Genomic DNA, 10128 nt, shown 5'->3' on the forward strand with positions numbered 1-10128 from the left:
GGATATTGATGTGCCTAAAATCTTTCTTGCGTACCTTCTCATTCATTCTCTTTGTCCCATTTTGCTGACATTCAGGAAAGCTTCATTGGATACAGTGTGGTGACGTGCTGCCCAAGGACCGACTCAGAACTCTCTGTAGGAACTTGGGTCTGTGAGCCTCCAAAATGAATCTCAGACTGGCTATTCCCAGAGGACATTGCAACCTGGGAAATATGCCATTACGATTTGTTAGTACCCAAAGGAAATAATCTTTGTTAAGAATGAGATCACTGAGGCAGATGACTGTTTCAGTGTGATACCATCTGGTAAGAAGTTACATGATGAGATTTTCAGTATCTAGAGGTATGAGAAATAAATGCATACCTCATTTTGAGAGATCCTGACTCTGAGAAGTCCTTCTGCAGTCCCAGTAAAAACAAAGTAGCAGCAGCCCTGCTGAGGTGATGCTGGACTCATTCTCCATGGGAAGGACTGTACAATTGTGCAGCAACAGGTTATGAGTGTGGCAGTCCCAGAACAATATCAGAAGTAAAAACTGGGCCAAGGGCATGTTGGAGGCAGGGTGTAGCTAAGGAAATTGTGTGGTGCACATTTGAGAGTAGCAAATTATTTCTGTGAGGCTCATATTGTTAGCAAGGAAGGACTTTTTTTTTTTTTTTTGAGATGGACTTTTTTACTCTGTCGCCCAAGCTGGAGTACAGTGGCAGTGATCTCAGCTGACTGCAACCTCCGCCTCTCAGGTTCAAGCGATTCTCCTGCCTCAGCCTCCCGAGTAGCTGGGACTACAGGCACATGCCACCACAACCAGCTAATTTTTGTATTTTTAGTGAAGATGTGGTTTCACCATGTTGGCCAGAATGATCTCAATCTCTTGATCTCGTTATCCGCCCACCTCGGCCTCCCAAAGTGCTGGGATTGCAGACACGAGCCACTGCGTCCGGCTGCAAGGAAGGACTTTTAATGCCCACCCTCCTAGTTCCATACAAACACACACATGCACACTTGCTATTTCCAAAGAGTGTGATGAGGGGAAAACAGAGACACAGTTGCAGCATCTGGGTTAGGGCTGAGCCAGCAGGAAACATTAATCAGGGCATCAGGAAACCAGAGTTCTATTCTAAGCTCAGTTTGTAACGTCTTTGTGGACTTGAGCAAGTCGCTTCCCTATTCTAAACCTCGTTTTATTTCCTTTGCAAATGAGGAAGTTGAAATACGTGATCTCTAAGACTCCTCCCAGTTCTTCATCTCATGAGACAAATATAAATCAAGCAACATTCGCTATTGTGATTATAAAAGCTGTATATACACACGTTAGCCACTAGAGGGGACGTGCGATTGTTACATGGCTGAAGGTTTCCTGTATTTTTTTATTTTTTACTTGGCCGCTAGAGGGCACGCCTGCTCTGCACGTAAAGCTGACTACTTTCAAAGAAAGACAAAGGAATTCTTGGATTTCTCCATTTTCCTCATCACCTGGGCTTATCAGAGAATTCCAGGGGCAAGCTACCCTTTCCAATTCATCACTGATTTATAAACAAAATTCTAAGGAGTAAGGAATGCATCTTACTTACTTCCGATAACATATTTAAGAATGAATGTTCAAAATAAAAGTAATTTATTTAAAACTTGTGTTGAGTAATTATGACTGCAAAATTTTTGCTCATGTTTTTCATATGATGTTCATTTGCAAATTATCAGAAATCTACATATTCTGTTCATCTCAGCATTATTTATAACAGGGAAAAATTAGACAGTAGCCAAAAATCTAAAAATAGGGAACAGTAAGGAAAAAGCAAATGGTTCTTTTAATCATCATCACTAAAAGTGGTTGTGACTTAAAATAATGATGTAAAAGAGGCTTCTATGTTGTTTAGTAAAACATCAAGATAAATTTAAAGTTATATTTCAAGCTTAACTATATTCATTTAAACAGATAAAAGAAATTTTAGAGTTTATCTTGTTGATGGATTGATTATCAGATGTTATTTTTCTCTTTTTAATGCCATATACTTTTCAAATTTTCAGTGGACTGGTATACTTTTGCATTTGAAAAAATATATATAAGGAAAAAGAAACCTGTCACACACTTTCTAGTGGATTTTACTGATCAGTCATCTCTGTATTTCTGGCATCAACAAACTGAGCCAGAAACTCAGTGCCTCCCATTTCTTTTTTTTTTTTTTAGACGGAGTCTTGCTCTGTTCCCCAGGCTGGAGTGCAGTGGCTCGAACTTGGCTCGCTGCAACCTCCACCTCCCGGGTTCAAGTGATTCTCCTGCCTCAGCCTCCCAAGTAGTTGGGATTACAGGCGCCTGCCACCACACCTAGCTAATTGTTGTATTTTTAGTAGAGACGGGGTTTCACCATCTTGACGAGGCTGGTCTTGAACTCCTGACCTTGTGATTCACCAACCTCAGCCTCCCAAAGTGCTAGGATTAAGAGGCATGAGCCACCATGCCGGGTCAAATGCCTCCCATTTCTTGTATTCACCTTTAAAACTCCTGTAATGAAGGACTCCCTCCTCCCTCACCTAACCTATTGTGTGAGTGGTGAGTTCCATGATATCATTCCTGCTGTGAAACCGAAGTCTCTCTCTTCTAAGTCCATCCATTGGTTCAGTTCTGCCTTCTGACAGAGTACATGCCAGACTTCACATTTCTCTCAATCTTCTTTGTCCTACAAGGGCTTTCTGTTCTTCAAGCTAAAGAGACACCAGTGATTCCACTCGTTCATTCAGTTAACATTTAGGGGCCACATCTTGTGCTACATCCTGAGATTTGCCAGTGAGCAGAGCTCAGAGTATTGAAAAGACAAACACACACGCCAGGCATTTTACTATGCTGTGTTGTGTGCAGGACAGGAGTACACAGGGCACTCGGGCACCAGTGAGAAGGGCCTTTCACTGGACTTGAGAGGTCAGCAAGGGTCTGAGAGCTGGAAAGAGTGAGACAGGAAAGCAGTAAGAGGTAGTGTTCTGAGGAGGAAATCTCCAAGGAGGTGGGACAGGGATGCATGTGGAGAGAATGCCCTTACCATCCCCACTCTTCATGAAGTCTCTACTCTTGTCAGGGTTTCTCTGCCCTGTGAGCTGCTTGAGGACAAAGACCATTTTATAAACATTTTTATTTCCTCTCTCTGTTTTCCTTTAACACCTAGCCCAGTGCCTGCAACACAAGAAGCCATAATGAATTTTTGTTAGACGAGTGAAGAGTGCTGAGTAGAGCAGAAATGTCACATGCCTCAGTTTAAACATGGGTATCAGTTTTCTTTCTTTTTTAACATAGAAGTCAAGACTTGATGATCTCTTAGAGCTTCAAGATACCATTAAAGATAAAATCATCCTCATGACTTGAGCTTTGTTTTCACCCATTATGTTATGACTGCTGTCCATTGTCCTATAACATAATTCTCCACCTTTCTTTATTTTCTTCCATTTCAATTAACTCATTTATTTACATGTGGGAAACGAATATATAACATAAAATCCACAAGTGAGACTTCCCAGATCCTCAGCTTCTTTCTCTGGCATTAGCCACTGTTTCTAGTTTCATGAACATCTGCTATGGTTTGAATGTATCCCCTCCAGAAATCAAATATTACAAATGTGGTAGTATTAAGAGGTGGGGCCTTTTGGAGGTGATTAGGCTATGAGGGCTCTACCTTCATGAATAGGATTAGATATGCTTAGAAAAATGTATGATAGAGGAAGTAAGACTCCTTTTGCCCTTCGGTCTCCTGCCCTGTGAGGACACAGCACTCCTCCCCTCTGGAAGATGCAGCCTTCAAGGCACCATCTTGGAAACAGAAACCAGACACTCACCAGAAAATGAACCTAATGGCCCCTGGATTTGGACTTCCTAGCCTCCAGAACGATGAACAAATAAATTTCTGTTCTTTATAAATTACTCAGTCTGTGTTATTCTCTTATAGCAACCCAAAACAGACTAAGACTCTAGGAAATCAATTTGTATTCAGCACATCAACAAAATTATTTACCAATGGGACTCCCACCAATAGGTGGGTGTCACTAAAAAGAGGTGCCCATAAGCATGAGACAATGACCACATGGCATGACCAACAAACTACAAAGAATGAGCACATGTTGCTACCACTAAAGACAAAACTTACATGTCTAGATGACAACAAAATAATTTCTTATTATGAATTTCTCATAGTATTTTTTCTTAACCTTTCCTCCATTTAGCAAGGAATCTGGCTCTGGCTCACACCTGAAGGGCAGACAAGGACTTTTGTTTCCAAAAGCAGAAACTGAAAGGAGAACTTGCAGAGTCTGCAGAAAATAGAAAAGATATTTGTCAACAGAGAGTATTTATTTATCTTTTTTAACTGGAGGAGCAGGGCAGGGATGAGGAGAGGAGACGCCTTCGGTATTGGAAAGAAACAACATTATAGAGTTTTCCATCCCAGTACTAACAAACTTATAAAGGCCAATAAGAAATAACTGACAGTAATAAAACAAGGAAAGAGGCATAGCCTAATACAGTAAAGAAACTGGTGACTCAGAGAAAGGAAAAGAACATTCTGGAGCAAAAGAGAGAGGGACAGCAATTAGCTCCTAAGTTCCAGTTCCATCCTCCAGTCCCACCCTCCACATCCACCTCCAAATCCGGAGAATTTTTACTAACACACCCAAAAGCATAGTGAAGCACACTGACACTGAAGGGTGTCCTCATACGTTCCTCTGCTTGCTGGTGACTGGTGGAAACAGATGCTGGGGAGAAACAGGAGAAATAAGGTGGAGTGAAACAAGGTGCACTTCCTGTAAGAGAAGTCAAGGCTACACATGGAATGAGGAAAGCAAACCAATGCTCAGGGGAGTCCTCATGGTACTGAAACCAGAAGAGCCATCTGTTGCCCAAGCATTCTAACCAATGCTCAGAGCCCTCAGGTGCCCTTTCCCACCACTGCCTCCCCATTCCCTTGGGCTACCAGGAAAAGTGGAGATGGTAATGGGCTCCAATCAAAGGCCACCAGGAACACACCTGTAGTTGAAGAAGTGAGTTATTACTGGTTAAGAGGGAGAATACACACTACAGGTAATGGTGGAGTGTCTAACTAAGAGGATGTCAGAAAGAACTTAGAGAATTTGGGGGGTTATGTTAGGCAATAATCTGGGAAAAGGGTTTAAGGAAATGGGGTTCTGTTCTAATTTGAGTATTGTTAGGAACTGGGGGTAATTCTAGTGTTGTAGGGTATCTTAATAAATCTTACGTAGAAAGATGTAAACCTGTATTAAAGCCTTAATGGGTTAAAGCTGTAATTGGTAAAGAATGTTAAAGCTGTAGTTAGTGAAGAAACAGTAGTTATTCATCTTAGCTAGGACAGAGAGACAGTGGTCATTTGTGTGATATGAACAGTGTTCATGCTTTGCTTATGCTCAGACATGATTATGAAGAGGTCTTGTTTTTGTCTTAAGTATTGGTACAAAATGATATGGTCTGAAGCAGATGTTCTATAAAATTGTTTATGCTCACAAGAGAACATCAACATCTAGCTGTGGGTGCCAGGCAGCTCACAGCATCACCAACGCCCAGCAGATAGGACCAGGTCAACTCCCGGATGCCAGATCTCTTCTCTTTCTCAGAGGAACACAAAATACCCAATGCTCATTCCGTAGCTCAACAGGAAAACACATTCTCAGATGAACTGGAAAGAAAGTCGCTCATCTAATAATGACACAATTTAAAAAGACTGGTCAATTCAACTGCATCACAGAAAAGAAAAACAAAATTTTTTGCATGGCAAGAAAAGACTACCACCACAGTCAAAAAACAAATGAAAGAGTGGGAAAATAGGTTTGCAACTTGTATCACAGACAAAGGGGTACTATCTCTAACATGCAAATAGTTCTTACAAATTTAGGGGGAATAGACCAACAATCTGTGGAAAAAATTAAAAAGATATGCGTAAAGATTTCATGGGAAAATAATTGGAAGTTGATCTTAAACATGTGAAAAGTTACACAACATGGCTCATAAGAAGATAACTGCAAATTAAAACTATACCAAGATGTCACTTCTCAACTATGAAAATTCAATAATTTATTCAGATGGTCAGTCTGTTTGATAACAGGAATTCTTATACATTCACGGAAGGAATACAAAATGGTGCAACTCTTATGGAAGGGAAATTTGGTATATTCTAAAAACATGCATAATTGCATATGCTTGTATATTTTATTCTCTCTCTCTCTCTCTCATTGTGTGTCTCTTTTTCTGTCTCTATTTGTGTGTGTCTCCACCTCTTGCTGTCTTTCTTCCTCCCTCTTTCCTTCTCTACAATGAGCAGTGAGCTGAGAGATCCCATAGAGTTAATTGTTTTTGTTTTTTTTTTCTTTTTGTTTGTTTCTTTGTATTTTTGGTTATGGGTTTTTGTGTTGTTGTTTTGTTTGTTTGTGGTTTTTTTTTTTTTTTTTGGAGACAGAGTCTGGCTCTGTCACCCAGGCTAGAGTACAATGGCGTGATCTTGATTCACTACAACCTCCGTCTCCCAGGTTTTAGTGATTCTCCTGCTTCAGCCTCCCAAGTAGCTAGGATTACAGGCTCCTGCCACCACGCCCAGCTAATTTTTGTATTTTTAATGAAGACGGGTTTCCCCATATTGGCCAGGCTGATCTCGAACTCCTGACCTCAGGTGATTTGCTTGCCCAAAGTGCTGGGATTACAGGCGTGAGCCACCAAGCCTGGCCTGAGTTAATTTATTTTAATCGTTTTTATTTTGTATGTTCCTGTTGATCTATTTTTGGCTAGTAGGAGCCACTATGTCCTTTTGACTCAAGCCATTATTCTTTGATAACTTCCTAGCTTTCTGGCATGGAAAATATTCCAGGATCATCTGGTATGTTTCCTGCCCCAGACCCAGAATCAGCCATTCTTTCAAGGAATCTTGATTCCTTATCCTTTAAGGAATCCTGATTCCTTTCATTGGAGATCAGGATTAAGAGCACCACATGTCAGTTATGGGCAACTCATTGCCATCAGATTGTGATCACTTTACAGTAGGAAAACAAAATAACCCATTGAATAGCAATAAAAGCAACAAGTATACCAACTACTTAATATAAAAATTGGCATTTTAAGTTAAGGGAAAAAATAAGCATCTATCCAAACTTTTATGTATGAACTGTAAAGAACAAAATAGTTCTAGATGATGAGGAGAACTGCGTGACAAGAATGAAGTTAAAAAGTCACCAATTTCAGAGCCTAATAAAAAATGTTTGGGCAACAATATTCATGTATTAAATAATCTATGACTACCTGAATGCAATAAACCTTAGCGCCAATAAAATTGGAGTTAATATTATAGATTAATATTATTATCTTTATTTTTTGCCTTTAAAATAAATAAAAATTAAAACACTCTCCTGGGCCTCTGGAAGTACTGTGGGTCTTAGACACTGGGCCTACTGTGTTCAATGGACAAGTCAGCCTTGGTGATAATGCCACAAAGAATTGGAGGAAATACTTCACAATTATTTTAGACTATAGAGTAAATTAATAAGAATTTAACTCACAAAACAAAAAGCTCAAAGAGGAGAACATAAAATGGAAAAAAACTGAAAAGCAATTTGTAATTTTCCTGACAAAAATTGAGAAGCCACATAGTTAAATACATATCATTAAATAATATGTAAATTAGAAATAGCAAGGAAGAGAATAGACATCCCTAAAAGTTTTTGCTGACAGAATAAAGTGTGGTAACAATCACAATGATTTGTAAACCAAAGGCTAAGATTAAAGAAATTAGTCTGAATATCCCCAGTTCTATTTACTGATCCACAACAAAATGGATTACCTGCAACATCCTAGCCATTTTCCTCTGGATGAGCTCTGGGTGGCCTATGCCTCACTAAAAGTGTGATTCCTAGTTATTGTCAGACTGACAGACAGTAGGGCAGAACTCTCACATTACTTGTTCCTATTGGTGTAAACAAAGGGTGATAATTGATTCATCTAAATTAATGCAAAAAAACAGATCCCACGGGGAATCTCAAAGAAGGAGGCACTGTTATTCTTGGGAATTTGGCTAGCACCATGGTACCTGGCTATGCAGTACGAGCTTCACAAAAGAGTTTTAGAAATGAGACACCTCTGGTTCCAGGCATGAGAGAGTAAAAGTACCCCCTTGCTGTGTAAGAGTAAGAGTAAGAGTACCGTCTTACTGTGGCCAGCTATAAAAACTGAACAAAATATATAAAGTAACTGCTTTTCAGATATTGGACGACAACACAGTTTTGTGATCCCCTGGATATGGGTTATCTTAAATCTTTGGCCAAATACTAAAGCCTAGCAGAGAACAGCCATGGGGAGGGTGGGGTATGGAGCTGAACAGATTCCAGAGATCACATGTACTGATAGAATTTGGGGTTCTGACCATGTAGAGTGAAGAGATGTTGCTGAATACCCTGAGCATTCAATTTAAATTCCAATAAAGGCCAGGACTTAAGAATAGGATTTCTCTAGCCATAGAATAAGGGAAACTCCAGACCTTAATAAACTCTAAAGCAAACACTCAATAAGATCAAGCTTATTCACCAATAAATCGGTAAAATCCATGACTCCTTAAAAGAAAGCAATAAAGTCCAGACTCTCAGAAACATAGCCTCCACAATGGCCAGGACACAAAAAAATTATTAGATACTTGAAGAAGCAGGCAATTCTAGCCCATAACCAAGAGTAAATAGAGTCAGTAGAAACAGATCCAGACATGATATTGGAATTAGCAAACAAGGATTTTAAAATAGCATCATAAGTGTGCATGTTCAGAAATTTAAAGGAAAAAGTGACTATAAGTGAACAACACATGGGGAAACCTCAAGAAAAACAGTAATTATAAAAATTAAAATTAAACATTAAATTAAAATTCTACAGCTACAAAACACAACATCAAAAGAAAAATGTATTGCATTGGAGTCAAAACAGACTAGAAAAATGTGCCAACCAAAAGGTAATGATATCAAAGACTGAAATCAAAATAATGGCCACAAAACCCTCCTGCCTTCTCTACTACTCCCTCATGGAGGTCTTTGCTCAAGATAAAATGGTTTACTCATTCACTGTCCCCTAGAAACACCCTTTTTTTTTTTTTTCAATTTCCATGTGTTTGCTCACACTTTTCCCTTACCTGGCTTTAAGATTTAATATGAGAAAAATGACCGGGGCAGTCAATGTCAGGAGGTACAGTCTGCACCACTCACTGGTAATCGAATGAGAGTCTAGACATATACTATCCTGGGACTGAATTATCTACAGGTCAGACAGTATTTGTTTTATACTATCTCTTCTAATGTCTTTCATTATAGAATGTAAAACTCTCATCTCCGCGTATTTTTTTTTAAATGTTGGAAAAATACCCCCTTTAGAGAGTATAATTACAGTTACTACACACCTTGCTATCTCAACTGTTTCCTGTCTGTACATCCTTATTAGACTGTTCTTGTGTTGCTATAAAGAAATACCTGACATTGGTCAAGCGCAGTGGCTCAAGCCTGTAATCCCAGCCCTTTGGGAGGCTGAGGCGGGCGGATCATGAGTTCAGGAGTTCGAGACCAGCCTGACCAACATGGTGAAACCCCGCCTCTACTACAAATACAAAAATTAGTGGGGCGTAGTGGTGTGCGCCTGTAATCCCAGCTACTCAGGAGACTGAGGCAGGAGAATCACTTGAACCCAGGAGCGGAGGTTGCAGTGAGCGGAGATCACACCATTGCACTCCAGCCTAGGCGACAGAGCAAGACTCTGTCTCAAAAAAAAGAAAAGAAAAGAAAAGAAATACCTGAGATTGCATAATTTAAAAGAAAAGAGGTTTAACTGGCTTACAGTTCTGCAGGGTGTACAAGAAGGACAGAGCCAGCATCAGCTTCTGGGGAGGCCTCAGGAAATTTCTACTCATGGCAGAAGGTGAAGAGGGAGCTTGCGTGTCACATGATGCAGGCAGGTGCAACAGCAGGAGTGTGGGGGAGGAGCCACAAACCTAATCAACCTGATCTCAGGAGAACTCACTCACTATCCCTAGGACAGGACCAAGCCATGAGGGATCCACCCCCATGACCCAAACACCTCCCACCAGTCCCCACCTCCAACACTGGGGATTACAATTCAACATGACG

The sequence above is a fragment of the Trachypithecus francoisi genome, unplaced genomic scaffold, assembly GCF_009764315.1.
Source record: "Trachypithecus francoisi isolate TF-2019V2 unplaced genomic scaffold, Tfra_2.0 Lachesis_group17, whole genome shotgun sequence".
NCBI lineage: Eukaryota > Metazoa > Chordata > Mammalia > Primates > Cercopithecidae > Trachypithecus > Trachypithecus francoisi.